The 19366-nt window shown below is 44.9% G+C and overlaps 1 protein-coding gene and 1 long non-coding RNA gene across 3 annotated transcripts in view; one reads left to right on the forward strand and one right to left on the reverse strand.

Moving 5' to 3' along the window:
- Abr (ABR activator of RhoGEF and GTPase) overlaps positions 1–106 on the reverse strand; it is a 199111-nt gene extending 199005 nt beyond the window's left edge. For both annotated transcript variants that reach the window (XM_087570573.1, XM_087570574.1), the window contains exon 1: positions 4–106. The gene's annotated coding sequence lies outside the window, so the exon portion shown is untranslated. The remainder of the gene's footprint in view (positions 1–3) is intronic.
- LOC120095144 (uncharacterized) lies at positions 30–17995 on the forward strand. Its single transcript, XR_015631816.1, has 4 exons — positions 30–626; positions 1066–1187; positions 3192–3267; positions 17567–17995. It is a non-coding gene; the product is annotated as an uncharacterized LOC120095144 (long non-coding RNA).
- Positions 17996–19366: the final 1371 nt, after the last annotated feature.

The raw sequence follows: 19366 nt of genomic DNA on the forward strand, positions 1-19366 counted from the left end.
TACCTGACGTAAGCAGCCGCAGGGCTGCGGGGGCGGGAGCCCGGGCCGCTAGCGCCGAGACCGCGGTCCGCAGCTACGCGGCTTGGCTCGGTGGTCTCGGGCGCGCGGAGAGCAGCGACGGGGGCGGAGCCTCGGTGGCGCAGGGCCAGAGCCTGCGAGCGCGCCTCGGAGCCGCGCGGGCACCTGGGTCAGGGCCACTGCAGAGAGGACCGACCGGGCTGCCCACCTCAGAGACGCAGGCACTGCCCACAGCTCGGCGGGCTTACACCCTCCGGGCTAGTCCTGTTGCGCAGCTCCAGCCGCCGCGCGCGATCCGCGCCCCCTCCCTGCACCCAAGCGCGCGGCCACGATGAAGCAGTAACTGGGGCCAGGGAGCGCGCGGAGCGCTCTGGGTCCCAACCAAGGCCTCCCGCCACACCCCTACCCCAACCCAGCTTCGCCAAGCTCTCCAAGACCCTCCCTTGGTCAGGAGGCACCGGGACCAAGGAAAAAAAGAGGCGGGAAAGGCAATGTGGAAAGTTCCTTTGGGCTTCCCAGAGCTGGGATTTATTCATCGCCTTGGACTAACTTATTCAAGATCATACAGGAACGCAGCCCAAAACTGGGGATAAGACTTTGGTGTTTGGGTACCTTAAAATGTTCTCTTCATTGCTCCCTAGAAATTTTTCCGGAAGGGAAATTGTGATGGTCCTGTGACCTCAAAGCTGAGGGCACTCATGACTGACTTGAGCCAAGCCATAGTTGCAGAGGCCTAGGTCTAGTAGATGGCCTTCCACTCCACCATCTCTTTGTGGCCTCAGACAATGCCCTTAAAGGTGGGGAACAAAAACAGCAGCTGGAGGAAGGCACGAGTGGACCACGTGGGTACTCTAGGGTCACCCTCTCTGGTGAGGTTTACAACTGCAAAGATGTCCTGATACACCCTGTCTCGTGCTTGCTGGAGAGCAGAGACCTTATCAGTGATTCATGGGTTCCTTCATTTCAAAGATGAGGAAACTGATACTATTCAGAGGCAAAGTGACCCCAGAACTGAGCTGGAAGTCTTCCTTTCATCTCTCCCTTTAGGAACTGATGCCAAAAGCAGAAGGAACTTCTTTTCCAGCCTCCTGCCACTCACCTATCTCCTGATCACCTGGGGCATAGGCCGTCCAGCTATCCTTTCAGTCCTCTTCGATTCGTACTTCCAGGTACTGAGAAACATTTGTCACGTGTGTGCGTTGTGTGGTGTGTATGTATTGTGTGGTGTGTGTGTATTGTGTGTGTGTGTGTGTGTATATTTTTTCTGGTGCGTTGTGTGGTGTGTATGTATTGTGTGGCGTGTATGTATTGTGTGGTGTGTATGTATTGTGTGGCGTGTATGTATTGTGTGGTGTGTATGTATTGTGTGGCGTGTATGTATTGTGTGGTGTGTGTGTATTGTGTGTGTGTATATATTTTTCTGATATTTGTCACGCGTGTGCGTTGTGTGGTGTGTATGTATTGTGTGGCGTGTATGTATTGTGTGGTGTGTATGTATTGTGTGGCGTGTATGTATTGTGTGGTGTGTGTGTATTGTGTGTGTGTATATATTTTTCTGATATTTGTCACGCGTGTGCGTTGTGTGGTGTGTATGTATTGTGTGGCGTGTATGTATTGTGTGGTGTGTATGTATTGTGTGGCGTGTATGTATTGTGTGGTGTGTGTGTATTGTGTGTGTGTATATATTTTTCTGATATTTGTCACGCGTGTGCGTTGTGTGGTGTGTATGTATTGTGTGGCGTGTATGTATTGTGTGGTGTGTGTGTATTGTGTGGTGTGTGTGTATTGTGTGTGTGTGTGTGTGTATGTATATATTTTTTCTGATGCCCTCTTCTGGTGTGTCTGAAGACAGCTACAGTGTACTCATATACAATAAATAAATAAATCTTAAAAAAAAAAGCTCAATTACAACTCTTTGTCCCCAAAGCTTCCTTAAAAACAAAGTCAGCCTCCCCCCACCATAAAAGTTATTTTCTGGGTGTTTTTCCCCCTTAAACCCACACACACAGACACTCTCTGAAGCTCAAGATGTTCAGCTCTGTGAAGCTCTCTCCAGATCTTCTCCAGCGTGTTTGCATCCCCACTGGATCCTGGACTGGCTGCCTTTGACTTCCTACAGCCCATTACAATTAGTGACTCCTTGTGCTTCCTCTGAAAAAGCACACAAGGACGGAGGTTTCTCTTCAATGTTGTGTTACTTCTTACTTAGCTCGACATAGACATGGCTGATCATTGTTGAAGGGGAAAGAGTGAAGAAAGGAATGATCAGCCAGAATGCACGCACACACATGCACACACATACATATGCATGCACACCTACACACACACACACACACACACACACACGCACACACAAATGCAGGCACATGCACACACACATGCTTTTCTGTTCCTGCATGACTAATTTTTTGCATCCTTCAGAACTGGGCCAAATGTGATTTCCCCAGAGGCTTACAACTCTGGAATTTTCTTCCTCGTCAAAGTCTGTGTTTCCTGGTTTTATTCCTGTCCCTTCTTCCATCTGTTTTCTTTTTTTTTCTGATTTAGCGGGTGATTAGCATGGATTGTCGTGGCATTTGTCTTCCTGTGAGACTATTACAGAGAACTGAAGATCTTGTTTTGGCTTGAGACAGGCTCTCTCTGTCTAACAGCACTAGCTGTCCTGGAACTCACTCTGTAGACCAGGCTGGCCTCAGAGATCTGCCTGCCTCTACCTCCTGAATGCTGGGATTAAAGGCCTGAATATCTTTCAAAATAAACTAAGTTTATAATCCCTAGTTGGAATGACATTCTTTCTCACCTTAGCTCCATATCCTAAAGCCTCAGAGGCTAGTACAATCTATGTTGTCTCCTGGGAAGGTTGAGGCACTCCCCATCCCTACAAGCAACCTGGTCAGAGACATTTCCATCAGAATCTATAGGCATCACAGCCTTTGTTAAGACTCCTGTAGTGATGGATGACCCCAGTCAATAGGCTATTGATCCAAAGATCTTGCACCAAGTATGCTGAAACAGAGGACAGAGAAAAACTGTAAGTTATTATAAACATCAATTTCTGAATGCCTGAACTCCCAGAGAGGACACTTTCAGCTCTGTCCTTTAATTAAAGCAGTGCTATGATTTCCTTTTGGCTCAAGGAAGTTGTTACTGAAACCTCTAATTTTTCCCACTAGGACCCATATAGCTGGGAATTGCAGCATACATCTTCCGTAAACAGATCCCAGGAGCAGCCTTCATTGTCTCTAGTTGGTGAGTAGTTCAGCCTTGTTACCTGGTGATCCTGGGAACAGGTGCAGGATAGCTAACGTTTATTAGGTCTACATTTCTAGTTGACACACAGCTTTGATCTTATCTAATTCCTCACAGCCGATCTATAAAGAAGGAGTTATGGTTGCTGTCTCAGAGACAGAGGTGGGAAGGGGAGGTCACAGAGGTGAGAGGTCACATAGCTAGCAAGTCTGCTGGGTTCTGAAACCCAGCAGCCTTGCAGTATGGAAGTCCAGATGCATTCATCACTTCCATTCCTTTTCCCGGGGAAGATGTGCTGAGCACCCGGGAGGCCCTGTGGCCAGGCAAAGGAGATTTAAACCTTCTAACCTGGTACACCAGATCCTTTCCTGTGTATACTCTAAAGCCAGCTTGTTCTCCCAATGTCATTTCCTGAATGCCTTCTGCTTGTTGCACCAATTCAGACTTCACAACCTGAATGCTTCTCTGTGGCAGATGTTTTTATGTCCCATGTCACCTCCTCTTGATCTATCTGGGAGTCTTTGCTGCAGCTGTTGTGAACAGCCACTGTGATGTCCTCTCCTCAAATGTGAACCTCCACCACATTCTGTGTGTGTGCTGTGGTGCGGGGACTGGGGCTGGGGGTTATTTTCTTCTGTTTGAGACTGGATCCCACTATGTAGGCCTGTCCTGTCTGAAACTCACTCTGTAGTGCAGCCTGTCTTTGAACTCCCAGAGATCCTCCAGCCTCTGCCTTCAGATATTTGAAACAAAGAACAATCTCGGTATTATGGAAAGGAATGCAGTTGTGGTTTGCCCTGGAGTAATCTGTATTTTGATGCTAATTCCGCTGCCAGAAGGACAGCTGCCTAGTCACTTACTCAGGATTCAGGTGACTTCACCAAAACCTCCCCATTGAATTTGTAAAGTACAGGTGAGGGGCAGGTACAGGATAGAAGGAGGCCTGTCATTGGAGGAGAAGGAAGGATGGATGGGAGAGAAGTTTGAAGGAAGAGGAGGAGACTGGGACGAAAAGGAAGGGGGACAGGAGGGAGAGAGAGAAGCCGTGGCAGGACAATGGAGGCTGATGTTAAGATTCCGCTCTGTATATTTACAGGTTGTTATCAATGTTCTTTTTTTTTTAATTTTATTTATTTTATTATATATGAGTACACTGTAGCTGTCTTCAGACACACCAGAAGAGGGCATCAGATCTCAATACAGATGGTTGTGAGCCACCATGTGGTTGCTAGGATTTGAACTCAGGACCTTGGGAAGAGCAGTCAGTCACTGAGCCATCTCTCCAGCCCCGTTATCAATGTTCTTAAGGGATGGATGGTACTGGGCTTTGTATGTTTAGGTGGGCAATTATATCTTACCAATTGGATCTAAGATTATTGTGTTGTGTGTTCTTTTACGTGATGGTTTGAGTGTAGGAAAGTGTGCAGTGGCAGGAGACACTGGGCTGCTGAGGAGTTGGGATGTCTTTTCACCAAGATATCTAGCAAATATCTTGGGGCACTATGGGCGAACCTATCAGGATAAAAAGACAACAATAAAAGTTGATGTGGAGAGAAAAGGTGTATTACTTAAAGATACTATACCATATATGTTTTGTATATCATTAAATCTTTAAAAGAAATTAAATTTATTCTTGTTTACAGATAAAAAAAAAAGACAACAATACTTTTTTATATTTTTACAAAACAGAACACAGTGACAAAATGAAAGTAACTACGTAAGACCATTTCTTTTTGCATAAATGAGAGCACGCTGGGGTGGGAAGTTCACTTGGTTTTCATCCCCCATGGTTGCTGACTTTTCCCCCATTAGCTAGAGACCAACTTCACAGTCTTTCCAGAGTGGCTAATTTTAAAAGAAAATGAAGGAAGGGGAAGGAGCCACAGCTCCAAGCCATCAAGTTTCTGGAATTCAGGGAGTGGAGGGGGTGATGTCTAAAAGAGAGTTTTACGGACAGGGGAAATAAAAGATTTACATGAAAGTTTTACTAACTGGGGGAGACTTCTGCAATATGCTGGCCCTTGGTGGGCTCAATAGTTGTAATAGAAAACAAAAACATGTCCCAGACCGAGCCCTGGGATTAAAGGCATTGCTGACATGGCTATGTTCCCTGCCCTCGCTTTTTTCTTAAAATTATTAAGTTCTCAAGAGCTGTCCAGCTAGAAATTTCTATGGGGAAGTTTTTATGAAATAGGCATTTGGGCTGGAGAGATGACTCAGTGGTTAAGAGCACTGACTGCTCTTCCAGAGGTCCTCAGTTCAATTCACAGCAACCACATGGTGGCTCACAACCATCTGTAATGGGATCTGAGGCTCTCTTCTGGTGTGTCTGAAGACAGCTACAGTGTACTCATATACATGAAATAAATAAATCTTAAAAAAAGAAAAGAGTCATTGGTTAATAAATGTTCCTGGCTCTTCCCCATCCCCACCCCCTAGTTCTGCCTGTTGCCTACAAACCAGCATGTAAAGCTTGCCTCTCCTTCTCGGGCCCCATGCCTGCAGCTATGCTTCCTGCCATGATAATAGACTAACCCTCCGAAACTGTACTCAAGCCCCAATTAAATGTTTTCTTTTATAAGAGGTGCCTTAGCCACAGTTTTCTTTTCATAGCAAGAGGACAGTAAGTAAGAAACCCAAACACCCCATAACTTTCTCTCTAGAACCTCTCCTTTCCTTGATCAAGTTAGGCATGACAGAGGGTACCTTGGTCCCAATTGTGTTGATTCTCTGGTTCCTCAAATCCACTGCTCCTCAAACCTCTGGTCCTCAAGTCTCAAGCCTACAGAGGATAAAGGATCAGGTGCCTATGGCCAGCTAACACCTCTTATTCCTCCAGCTGCCCCCCAGGCCCCTACAAGATGTGAACAAGACCTCTCATTCATGTCTGAATGGAAGAGTAAACAAATGGATTATTTGTACTCACTTAGGTGCTTTGGATCTCACAATATTTTTTAATTACTGTGGTTGGTGTGTGTGTGTGTGTGTGTGTGTGTGTGTGTGTGTGTAGATCAAAAGACAATTTGCTGGAGTTGTTTCTCTTCTCCCACCATGTGGGTCCTGAGGATCCAACTCAGATTATCAGGTTTCCCTGCAAGGGCTTTTACCCACTGAACCCTTTCTGCCTGCCTCACTCTTAAACTCCCACATGTCAGTAGACAGAGTGAGAGGCACTGCTGGCAACCTTTAGACAACTAGCCAGTACGGAAACACAAACTGCAGCTATCAGCCAGTGCGAACTGCTTTTGGCCTCGCTTCAGCCATGGTTATCCATGAAGGTCTGGGAAGAGGAACGCAATGGAAACATGGAAGGAGGAGCTTAGCTGGGCTGAGCCCGGATCGCTGCTGAAGAAGTGGACACAGATAAAGGCCCCTCCTATCAGCTTTGGTTCTCTAGGTGAGGCTTCTCCAGACATAGATGAGAAAGCTAATTATGAGATTAAGTAGAAAGGTTGAAAATAATAAGAAGGTAAGGAGACATGAGAGGAAACCATATCCTTTCCTGGGGCCTAGTTTTCCTTTTCAACTGAGAGTTTTCCTTTTCAACTTCAATATAAGTGCCAATGCCTAAACCGTCTACAGCGGTAGCGCTGTTTTCCTGAAGACGCCTCAGACAGGGACGTTAGAAACAACAGATGAGCTGTGCTTACTCAGCTCCGGAACGTCTGAAACCTTGAGGTTTTTGTGTTAGGACTCCCTTCAAGTTCCGAACTCTAAACAGTGCGCCTTAAAATACACCTTACTTATAATTTCCTTAAAATAAATAAGGGTCTGAGGCCGGTCTGATCTACATAGCAGGACAGCCAGGGCCACATTGGGAGACCTTGCCTCAAAACAAACAAACCACGAAAGCGAGGACTATGATTCTGTCTGGGGATCCTGTAGTGTTTCACTAGGCTCTGCCCCTATGCTCCAGGAGGCATGCTGATTACAAAAATGTCATCGTAGGGTTCCAACTATGTAATCTGCTATATCCCTTTTTTATTTTCTTTTTTCTTTTTTGAAACAGGATCTCACTCTAGAGCTCAGGTTAGCCTCAACCACATGGTGATCCTCCTGCCTCAACCTCCAGATTGCTGGAATTGAAGGCATGTGCCACTATACCCTTTTTTTTTTTTTTTTTTTTTTTTTTTTAAAAAAAAAAAAGCTCTTTTGGCAGCCAGGCGGTGGTGGTGCATGCCTTTAATCTCAGCACTCCAGAGGCAGAGGCAGGCAGATCTCTGAGTTTGTCTCCAGCCTGGCCTACAGAGTGAGTTTCAGGATATTCAGGGCTACACAGAGAAACTCTATCTCCAAAAAACAAAACACAAAAAACCTCCAGGGACTAAGCCACTACCCAAAGACTATACATGGACTGACCCTGGGCTCCAACTGCATAGGTAGCAATGAATAGCCTAGTAAGAGCACCAATGGAAGGGGAAGCCCTTGGTCCTGCCAAGGCTGGACCCTAGTGAACGGGATTGTTGGGGGGAGGGCGGTAATGGGGAGACAATGGGGAGGGGAACACCCATATAGAAGAGGAGGGGGAGGGACTAGGGGGATGTAGGCCTGGAAACAAGGAAAGGGAATTGTTGTGGTTTGCCCTGAAGTTATCTGTATTTTGATGCTAATTCCACTGCCCCTAGGACAGCTGCCTAGTCACTACTCAGAACTCCGTTGACTTCACCAGAACCACCTCCCCATTGAATTTGTAAAGTACAGGTGAGGGGCAGGTACAGGATAGAAGGATGCCTGTCATTGGAGGAGAAGGAAGGATGGGCGGGAGAGATGTTTGAAGGAAGAGGAGGAGTCTAGAAGAGAGAGAGAGAAGAGACAGGAAGAGAAGAGGGTGAGAAGCCATGGCAGGTGATGTTAAGATTCTGCTCTGTGGGGGTTGGGGATTTAGCTCAGTGGTAGAACACTTGCCTAGCAAGCGCAAGGCCCTGGGTTCGATCCCCAGCTCCGAAAAAAAAAAAAGAAAAGAAAAGATTCTGCTCTGTGTATTTACAGGTTGTTATTAATGTTCCTAAGGGATGGATGGTACCGGGCTTTGTATGTTTAAGTGGGCAATTATATCTTATCAATTGGGTCAAAGATTATTGTGTTGTGTGTTCTTTTATGTGAGGGTTTGAGTGTAGGAAAGTGTGCGGCTGCAGGAGACTCTGGGCCGCCGAGGAGTCGGGATGTGTTTCCGCCAAGATATCTAGCAGATATCTTGGGGCATTGGGTTGTGGACCTAGCGAGGTAAAAGACAACTATACCATTTATATTTTATATATTTTTACAACAACAGGGAATAACCTTTGAAATGTAAATAAGAAATACCCAATTTAATAAAGATGAAAAAAACAAGAAAACAAAACGCACACACCTATGTATGCATGCATGTGTGTATGAACCCATATGCTATATCTTGACCTTTGCCCCCCACCTCTCTCTCTTTCCTTCCTTCCTCTTCCCACCTTCCTTCCATCTTTCCTCCCCCCATACCTTTCCTTCTTCACTCCCTCTTTTTCCTCCTTCTTTCCCTCCTCCTCCAGATTAGCCTGAAATTCAGTCTTCCCACCTCAGCTTGGGGTTACAGATATCTATGACCAGCCTTGGTCTTTGATACGTTCAGAAACCAGATGCAAATGGTGTGTCCCCATTCCCTTCACAGTTCTGCCCAGCAGCCCTCCCCACACAGCTCTCCCCACACAGCTCTCCTCCTCTGGTTGGATAATTCACTAGAATGGCTCACGGAAAAACACAATAGTCTCAATTACACTACATTTGAAGGAATATAACCACTAGATAAAGAGGATCCTAGGACAAAGTCTGTGAGGACCATATCTTCTGTCGCCATGGGATCGAAATGTCACCCTCTTACATGTGTTTAACAACCCAGAAACTCTTTGGACTTCTTTGGGAATTTTCATGAAAACTACATGATGTGGTCATGACTGGTTGAGGCTTTAGAGTTCTGACACTTCTAAAGCCCTAATTGCCTGCGAGGTTCTTCTGGCCACCAGACCTGATCCAGAAGCTAACTAGCCAGAAGTCATCTCATTAACATACATTGCTCAGTGAATTCGAAGGATTCTCGGGATTCTATGTCACACCTGAGGAGAGCAAATATTTATTTCTCATTATGTCATATGGGTGGGGAAAGTCCTCTTGTAACTGGGAATTCTGTGGTGTGGATGGACCTTGCTTTATTTACTGTCCCTTATTGACAGGTACTAACAGATATTTGCTTCTCCCTCCTAGTACTGAGATTGACTACAATCTCCACTGTCTGTAGACATTGGAGTTGTTGTTGGTTCCCTATGACAAAGAGAACGTTGTCAGGATTCTCATATAATTTTAGGTTACATGTCCCAAAGAAGAACTCATGTCAAAGAATATGTACTGTGACATTTGGACAGACATTGATAAATTGCGCTCCCTCCCTGCCTCCCCCAAAGCTAGACCAATCTGTACTTTCATCAACAGTGATGAGAAGTGTATAAGTATGTACAAGGAATTCGGGCTTGTAGTTCCAGTTCTCTGGAGGCTGAGGCAGGACAAGTCCATGTTTAGTGTCAAAGCCTGGACAGCTCTAATGCGCTAGGTTCAGCCGCCCCATCCAATATGACAATTAAAGATGCAGCACTAGAACACTTCAGGGAAAGGTCTATTCAAAGTGACCACATTAGGAAGAGGGACAGGATCCAGTGACCCTCAAGGTCTCTTCAGGCATTGACAAGAGATTTAAACTTCAATAAAGGAAAAGAGGCATGTAAAACTAAGCAGCTCTGGTCCAGGGGTCCTGCCCTCCACTGACCCATCGTTGTCCTGGTTCCAGGGTGTCTTACAAGCTGACAGTTGTCAGAACTGAGTAAAATCCCATTCTGGGAGACAAGTGTTCTTTCTAGTGGGCACAGGAATTAAGCCTTTCTCTTCTTCTAGCCTGGATGATATCATTCTCTGGGGTTCCACTGTTACAGTTTCTCCTTAAAATACCCCATCTCCTGGAGGCTAGAGAGGTGTGCACTGCTCTTGCAGAGTACCTGAGGTCCTTTACCAGCATCTACATCAGGGAACCCACAACTACCTAAAACTCTAGCTCCACGGGATCGGGATCTGATACCCGCTCTGTGAACACCATGCTCACACACAACACTATATATATATATATCTCCACAATTCAAAATAAAAACCTTTTTTAAATTAAAATATCCTATCCTGCCAAGCGGGTTACAAGACCCTCCTGTTTCAAACTAAAAGGTGAATGAGGAGTGAGGCTATAGCTCAGTGGTACAGGGCTTGCCTAGCATGAGCAAGGATATAGGTTCAATTCCCAGCAACGCTCACTTATAAAGTGTCATGAGAGAGAGAGAGAGAGAGAGAGAGAGAGAGAGAGAGAGAGAGAGAGTAACTCTCCAAATCTTTGCCAATATCAGATGCTTTTTTTTTTCTTTTTTTCTTTTTTTCGGGGCTGGGGACCGAACCCAGGACCTTGAGCTTCCTAGGCAAGCGCTCTACCACTGAGCCAAATCCCCAACCCCCAGATGCTTTTTTTTTGGTTCTTTTTTTTTTTTTTTGGTTCTTTTTTTCCGGGGCTGGGGACCGAACCCAGGGCCTTGTGCTTCCTAGGCAAGCGCTCTACCACTGAGCTAAATCCCCAGCCCCAAATATTTTTTTTTTGGTTCTTTTTTTTTTCCCCCAGCTGCTTTTAGCTGAAGATAATTTTTGTTGCGCCCATAAGTGGGAGGGGATGTAGCTTGGCAGAGCACTTACAGAACACTCACAGGAGCCCAGGTTCAATCCTGAGCACTCATAAACCAAGCATGGTAGCCGGTGTCTGGAGTTCTGCTCTCAGGAAGCAGAGGCAGGAGGATCACAAGTTGAAGGCAGTTTGAGCTACATAAGACACTGAGGTTTTTTCATTTTGTTTTGCTTTGTTTTGTTTTAAAGTAGATTGAGGGCTGGAGAGATAGCTCAGTGGTTAAGAACACTGACTGCTCTTCCGGAGGTCCTGAGTTCAATTCTCAGCAACCACATGGTGGCTCACAACCATCTGTAATAGGATCTGATGCCCTCTTCAATGGTGTGCTTGAAGACAGCGATAATGCACTCATTAAATAAACAAATCTTTTTAAAAAAATGTAGATTGAAAGATTTGGGCCCAGTGGTGTACAGCTGTAATCACTAGCAGTCAAGGAGCAGAGGAAGAAAGATTAGTGCAGGTTCTGAACCAGTCAATCTGGTCTAAATAATGCATTCCAGGGCTGGAGAGATGACTTAATGGTTAAGGGCATGTAATATGGGGTAGAGAGCTTGTCTAGCAATCGCAAGGCCCTGGGTTCAGTCCTCAGCTCTGGGGGGAAAAAGAACACGCAATCCTTTGCTAAGTTGGTTAGTCCATGAGCTCCAGGGATGCTCCTGTCTCTGTGTCCCCCACCCCCTTAGACATATAAAATAAAAATAAAGAAACCTTTAAAAACTAACTTTTTTTCTTTGTAGCCTTATAAAAAAATTTTATTGGTTTTTTTTTAATTAACATTTCAAATGCTATTCCCTTTCCCTAAAAAATAAATTTAAGTCCGAGTGGTGGCACATGCCTTTAGTCCCTCCGGGGTCAGGCAGACCTCTGAGTTCAAGGCCAGCCTGGTCTACAAAATGAGTTCCAGAATATACAGGGCTACACTGAGTAAGTGTCTCAGAAAACAAAACCCTGGGCTGGAGAGATGGCTCAGCGGTTAAGAGCACCTGACTGCTCTTCCAGAGGTCCTGAGTTCAATTCCCAGCAACCACATGGTGGCTCACAACCATCTGTAAAGAGATCCGATGCCCTCTTCTGGTGTATCTGAAGACAGCTACAGTGTACTTATATATAATAAATGAATAAATAAATCTTTTTAAAAAAACCAAAACAAAAAACAAACAAACAAAAAAAAAAAACAAAACCCTAAATAACAAACAAATGTTGAGGTTTGGTCTGTTGCTACGTATTGTAATGCTGAATTCTGGGGGCGGGGTGGGGGGTGGGGTCTAGGCCTAGGAGAAACTTCTCATATTTGCAAGCTTTTGTTGTGCAAAACTTGTTCATTGATTTTTTTTTTTTTTTTTTGGTTCTTTTTTTCTGGAGCTGGGGACCGAACCCAGGGCCTTGCGCTTCCTAGGCAAGCACTCTACCACTGAGCTAAATCCCCAGCCCCTTGTTCATTGATTTTAAAACTATTGATTAAATAAAATTGACTAGAGGCAATTACTGGAGGGATTAGAGGTAGGAGGGTTTGGAGTGACCTGGTTGGAGGAGAGTCAGGAAGAAGAGGGGAGAGGAAGCTGCCATGAAGGGAGATGGAGGGGTGATGAGCACTCGGCCAGGAGAAACAGCAAATATTGAGGTTAGGCTGATTTCAGGCTTCAAATTGACAGCTTAAGAGACTAGGCCTAAATCTTGGTTTCCAAGAACTGGGTGATTCCAGGCAAGTTCAGGCCTCAGAAGCTGCCCTGCCACCTGTACTGAGGCAAGGACAATGGGTCAGCAGCTGTTTCCAGACTTCCTCAGTAACAGTCTCCAGATCTCCCCCAGCAAGTGTCTAGTCTCCACACCTAGGTAATGGAATGTCTGTAGAGATGGACCCAACAGATTAACATAGAGGTCACCTGCCCCAGAATTCCTTAATGTGCTTTAAATCAGGCCTGCGTCTCACTTGGGTATCTCTCTATTTCAGTAATGGGAGACCCCAGCGTGCTAGACTTCTAAAAAATAAAACTCTGTGTTTACATACTATTTGAGTCTGGGGTAGTATTCTTCGGAGAATCATGGACCCTTACAGTATCTGGGCACACCCCTGGGGGGAGGCACCCAGGCTATCAGTTAGGAGAGTAGATTAGGGGTTACCCTACAGTAATTGTCAAAGCCAAAAAAGATTACCGTAGTCTGACTCTCATTTATTTATATGCATAAATTGGTTTGAACGACAAATAGATAAAATTTAAAAAAAAAACCAAAACAAAAACAGTGAATTGGTTCAGTAGTATTCCTGAAAGGCAATCAGTAAGGTTTTTTTTTTTTGTTTTTTTTTTTTTTTTGGTTCTTTTTTTCGGAGCTGGGGACCGAACCCAGGGCCTTGTGCTCCCTAGGCAAGGGCTCTACCACTGAGCTAAATCCCCAACCCCCAGTAAGGTTTTCTTTTGTTCCTAATTGTTTTTAACATAGTAACAACTTTGGCACTACAATATATTTATGTGATTTTTTTCATGATGAGAATTTGCATTGTCCCACCTTTGGCTAGTGAAAGCTTTATAAACTGGCTTTCAAAGCCCTTTGTGTCACCTTTTTATTTTCAGAAGCTTTGACAGTGGCTTTCTGGTTTGGTAAGGTGTTCCTAGCTTATCTCGTATATTTTCTGTACAGACCAAACATCTCCCATTCTCAAGAGAGCCTGAGTATTTTTTTTTTTTTTCGGAGCTGGGGACCGAACCCAGGGCCTTGCGCTTGCTAGGCAAGTGCTCTACCACTGAGCTAAATCCCCAACCCGGGTATTTTTTTTAAACGAGACACGGATTTTAGAGGCTAAAGTCAGGAGAATAGAGGTGTTTATTTCTGCTGGTTTGGCTCAATAGACCAAACTAGAAAATATATATTTTGCATATTACAAGAGTATGGTGAATTTTCCAGTTAGTACTCAGGATGAGAGAATTTTCATTTAATCTCAAAAAAAAAAAAAAAAATCTCACATTTCGCTGCTCAAAGGGGAGCTCTTGTTCTCAGCCATGCCAGCACAATTACTCACACAGCAGTTACCCGAAATGTCATTATCTCTATGTTGTCCTAGCCCAGGATTGGGCTCCCACTCTATCATTCTGAGCGTTGTCTGTCCACCACAGAAGTGAGAACACACTCTGAAGTGAACTGCCAGGGGGAAAGCCACACCCTGTGAAGTTTGATTTAGTATTTCCTTGGTAATTAGCAACTGGGAGGTAAGTCTGCATTCTAGGCAGGTGCCTGGTTTAAGCCTCTTCCCTAAAGTGTGTTCCCTAGCACTTCCCAGACTTCAGGCATCTGTGCGGTGTGGTTTTTTTCTAACTCACCAGTCACCTATGCATGTGTCCCCTGGCTATACAGTTTATTTATTGAGTATCTTATACAAGTGTAACAAACAACGACACATTCGCTGTCTGCCTATGTGAAGGCTTATGTGCTGAGTGGACATTCAAATAAATGCATTACCTTGGCCTGGATAGGTGGTTCAGCAGTTAATTTTTTTTTTTTTTCCAGAGCTGGGGACCGAACCCAGGGCCTTGCGCTAGGCAAGTGCTCTACCGCTGAGCTAAATCCCCAACCCGGTTCAGCAATTAAAAGCGCTGGCTGCTCTTGCCAAGAACCTGGGTTCAGTTCCCAGTTCCACCAGTTACAGATGATGGATCACTCACTACCGTCTACAACTCCCCTCACAGGGGATCTGACACCATCTTCTGGGCTCAGCAGGTCCTGAGCTCACACATCTCTACCCATATCCAGGAGAAACACTTATTCACATAAAATAATAACAAATAAACCTTTATTTGTTTGTTTGTTTATTTCCTTATTTATTTATTTGTTTATTTTAATTAAAGACTATCTCATTGTGTAGTTCTGGCTGGCCTCAGCTCTCTATGTAGAACAGGCTGGCCTCTAGCTCACAGAGATCTGCCTCCCTCTGTCTCATGTACATGAGATACTTCAGGCGACACCTAGATTTTAAGAGTGGTTTGTTAGTTACATCAGCAATAGTGGCGTACGCCTAGCTCGGGAAGTGAGGCACAAGGATCTTGAGTCTGGGCTGTACAACAAAATCTTATCTTTAAGAAAGGGTGATGGGGGCTGGAGAGATGGCTCGGTGGTTAAGAGCACTGACTGCTCTTCCAGAGGTCCTGAGTTCAAGTCCCAGCAACCACATGGTGGCTTACAACCATCTGTAATGGGATCCGATGCCCTCTTCTGGTGTGTCTGAAGACAGCTAAAGTGTACTTATATATAATAAATAAATAAATCTTAAAAAAAAAAGAAAGGGTGATGGATGAGGTAATATATTTTTTAAAGATTTACATTTAGCTGGATATAGCATAGTGACACACGCCTTTACTCTCAGGACTTAAGAGGCAGGCAAGGCAAAGGGAGGCAGATCTCTATGAATTGTAGGCCAGCCTGATCTACATAGAGTGTTCTGACCAACAAGAGTTCAGTTCCCAGCACCCACATCGGGATGTTCACAATTGCCTATAACACACACACACACACACACACACACACACACACACTTAAAATAATAAAAAGAGCCAGGCATGGTGGCACATGTCTTTAATCCTAACACTGGAGAGGCAAAGACAGGCAGATCTCTGAGTCTGAGGCTAGTCTATGTAGAGAATTCTAGGACAGCCAGGGCTAGGTAGAGAGACCCTGTCTCAAGAAAAAAAAAAATCCCAGAACTAATAATAGTAAGTCTACTTTTAAAAGAGTTCCTTGTTTAGGAGTGGGAGCATCGCTCAGTTACTCACCTTCCCATCTGGTTCCTGTATCAGGCCCAGCGGCCCCAGAACTAACCAGGGTCACCCCAGAGAACCAACTCACATCTAACTGCAGCATGTGTGGTGTCCAGGGAAACAGAAAAGCACAGCAGCTCGAACCATAGAGAGCCTAGGATCAGATATCATTGCTTACACGAACTAACTGTGTTCTTAAGGGAGCCACTTCATAGGGGGTTGGGGATTTAGTTCAGTGGTAGAGAGCTTGCCTAGCAAGCGCAAGGCCCTGGGTTCGGTCCACAGCTCCGAAAAAAAAGAAAAAAAGAAAAAAAAGGGAGCCACTTCATGACTTATGCCTGTTTCCTCATTTGTAAAACAGGCACTGTAATATTATCAACTTTAAAAGAATGCAGTCGATGGGGGTAGTGGCACACATCTTTAATCCCAGCCCTTGGGAGGCAGAGGCAGGTGGATTTTTGTGAGTTCAAGGCCAGCCTGGACTACATAGTGAGTTTTCAGGACAGCCAGAGTTCCATAGTGAGACCCTGTCTCCAAAATAGCAACAACAACATCATCATCAACATCAACATCATGATCATCAACATCATCATCAACACCAACGACATCATCATCAACAACAACATCATCATCATCAACAACATCATCAACAACATCAATACCACCAACATCATCATCAACACCACCAACATCATCATCATCATCAACATCAACATCATCAACATCAACAGCATCATCATCAACAACAACAACAGCAAAGTGGTCAAGATTAAAAGTGTCAACAGATGAGGAACACAGCAATCATAAACAGCTCATGCGTTCCTGTTATCAGGGTAGATTGAGGGTCTCTAGCTTTGATAGTTACAGTGTCTCTCACAAAGCAAAGGGAAAAACAAAGCAAAACCATGCCAGGGACATAGCTCTGTGGGTTGAGTGCTTGCTTCATTCGGTCTTGGTCTCCACACATGTTGGTATATGCAAGAGGTAGGGGCAGCAAGAAGGCTCAAGGCCAACCTTCCCTGGGTTGCATGAGTCCCTGTTTAAGAAAAAAACAAGGGGTTGGGGATTTAGCTCATTGGTAGAGCTCTTGCCTAGAAAGCACAAGGCCCTGGGTTCGGTCCCCAGCTCCAAAAAAAAAAAAAAAAAAAAAAAAGAAAAGAAAAAAACAAAAAACAAAAAACAAACAAACAAAACCAGACAGAAGCCAAAGACATGGCCCGGCAGTCTTGCTGTGTGATAGTGTAGACCAGAGTGGATTTCAGCAGTCACACCAATCCTGCACATCCTTGTAACCCCAGGAAGTGGGATCTCCACAAGGGCATCTCAGTTTTGCTGGCTTTCAGCCTAGTGGAGAGAACAGCAGTAGGTTAAGGGAGAGATCCTGATTCAAAGGAATCGGGGAACGTGATGGAGGGAACACCGATGCCTTCTCCTGCCCTCTATGTGCACACACAGGTGCACACAGCAGATATTAAATAATAACCTTTTTTTTAAAAATATTTTATTTATTTATTATATATATGAGTACACTGTAGCTGTCTTCAGACACACCAGAAGAGGGCATCAGATCTCATTACAGATGGTTGTGAGCCACCATGTGGTTGCTGGGATTTGAACTCAGGACCTCGGGAAGAGCAGTCGGTGCCCTTAACCACTGAGCCATCTCTCCAGCCCAAATAATAACCTTTTAAAAGATAAAAAAATAAGCAAAAATGTGACTGTATGACTTAGTGGCATGTGAGCCTCACCTTACCTGTACACAGAGGAAATTGAAGTCCTCTTCCTTCCTCTTAGTCCTCCCCTCTTCCTCCTTTTCTTCTGACAGGGTCTCATCACATACTCATGGCTTGCCTGGAACTCCCTGTATTGTAAAGCAAGTTATCCTTGGACTCAGAGATCTGCCTGCCTCTGTCTACTACCCAAGCGCTGTGATCAAAGGCACGTACCAACATGTGTGACGGAATCCTCTGTGACAGGAAACCTATAGTGCTAACAGCTGCATCTCGAGCTGACTCTGTAGACAGCCACAGTGAGTTACATAGACAGCACCATCCAGACAGAGACAGCTAAGGCTGTAGAACGCAATGTGCTCAGACAGTCATGTGTCAGGAGGCCTGCTTACAGCATGAAGCCCAGTTCCAAATGAGTCATCGCTGGAGACAGTACTGGGCACTGACAAGTCCTTTTAGATCCCGAGCCCAGGGAACATTTGAGTGCCCCAGAGGAAGCTGAACAATGAAACAGATCTTGAGACAAATTGCACAATTTACTCTTTTTTTGTTTTAACGAATTCTTTATTTATTTTATGTGAGCACGCTGTCACTTCAGAGACACCAGAAGAAATGGATCCCATTACAGATGGTTGTGAGCCACCATGTTGTTGCTGGGAATTGAACTCTGGAAGAGCAGTCAGTGCTCTTAACTGCTGAGCCATTGCTCCAGCCTACTTTTACCTTTTCTTTTTCTTCCTTCCTTCCTTTCTTTCCTTCTTCCTTCCTTCCTTTCTTTCCTTCTTCCTTCCTTTCTTTCTTTTTTTTTTTTCTTTTTTCTTTTTTTCGGAGCTGGGGACTGAACCCAGGGCCTTGTGCTTCCTAGGCAAGCGCTCTACCACTGAGCTAAATCCCCAACCCTTCCTTCCTTTCTTTCTTTCTTTCTTTCTTTCTTTCTTTCTTTCTTTCTTTTTCTCTTTCTTTCTTTCTCTCCTTTCTTTCCTTCTTTCTCTCTTTCTTTTTTTTTTCTTTTAACTTAAAACTATATTTCTAAGGCTTGGCAGGTAGGTCTGATGGATCAAACCGTAATTCTAGAAAGCCAAAGCAAAAGGATTGCCAGGAGTTCAAGGCCAGCGTAGGCTCCGCAGTGAGACCCCCTCAAAAGAGTAAATGTAAATAATTAAACAAAAACAACAAAAGCAACAACAATGTTGTGTGTGTGAGTGTGAATGTGTGTGTGTCTGAGTGTGTGTGTGTGTGAGAGAGAGAGTGTGTGTGTGTGTGTGTGTGTGTGAGTGTGTGTTGGTATATGCATGTGAATGCCATTGCCTACTGAGGCCAGAAGTGCCAGATTCCCTGGAGCTGGGGCTACAGGTGATGGAGAGCCACTGATGTGGGTGCTGGGGACCAAATCAAGCTCCTGTCCTTGGCATTAACCACTGAGCCATCTCTCCAGCCCCTGAAGTGTCATTTAAAAACCAGGCACCACAGTCAAAGGTGGGTTCACTGTGCCTCTACTGTATGGCATATTATCTGGTAAAGTTAATTCCCTCCATGAGAAACCAGGGCAGCGTTGGCAAAGGAAGGGGAGGGTGGTAAGTTAAAACGTGTAAGTTAGGAGCCAGTGAGATGGCTCAGTGTTTGCCATCAGGACTAAAGACCTGGGTTTCATTCCTGGGGCCCACACAATAGAAGGAAAGAACAGCCTCTAGAAAGCTGTCCTCTGATCTCCATGCGCGTGGATGATATGTGTGTTTCCCCCCACATACACACAAATAAATAAATATAAAAATGTATGAGTTGAACCAGGATGGCTCACTCCTGTCTGTCTCTGATCTAGGCAGGGGACACTGGGCACACAGCATCCTTATACTAGCTCTCGATGCTATAGTGAACCATGCTCTGCCATGTGGAGC

This window comes from Rattus norvegicus, chromosome 10 (assembly GCF_021556685.1).
Source record: "Rattus norvegicus strain SHRSP/BbbUtx chromosome 10, alternate assembly SHRSP_T2T, whole genome shotgun sequence".
Taxonomy (NCBI): domain Eukaryota; kingdom Metazoa; phylum Chordata; class Mammalia; order Rodentia; family Muridae; genus Rattus; species Rattus norvegicus.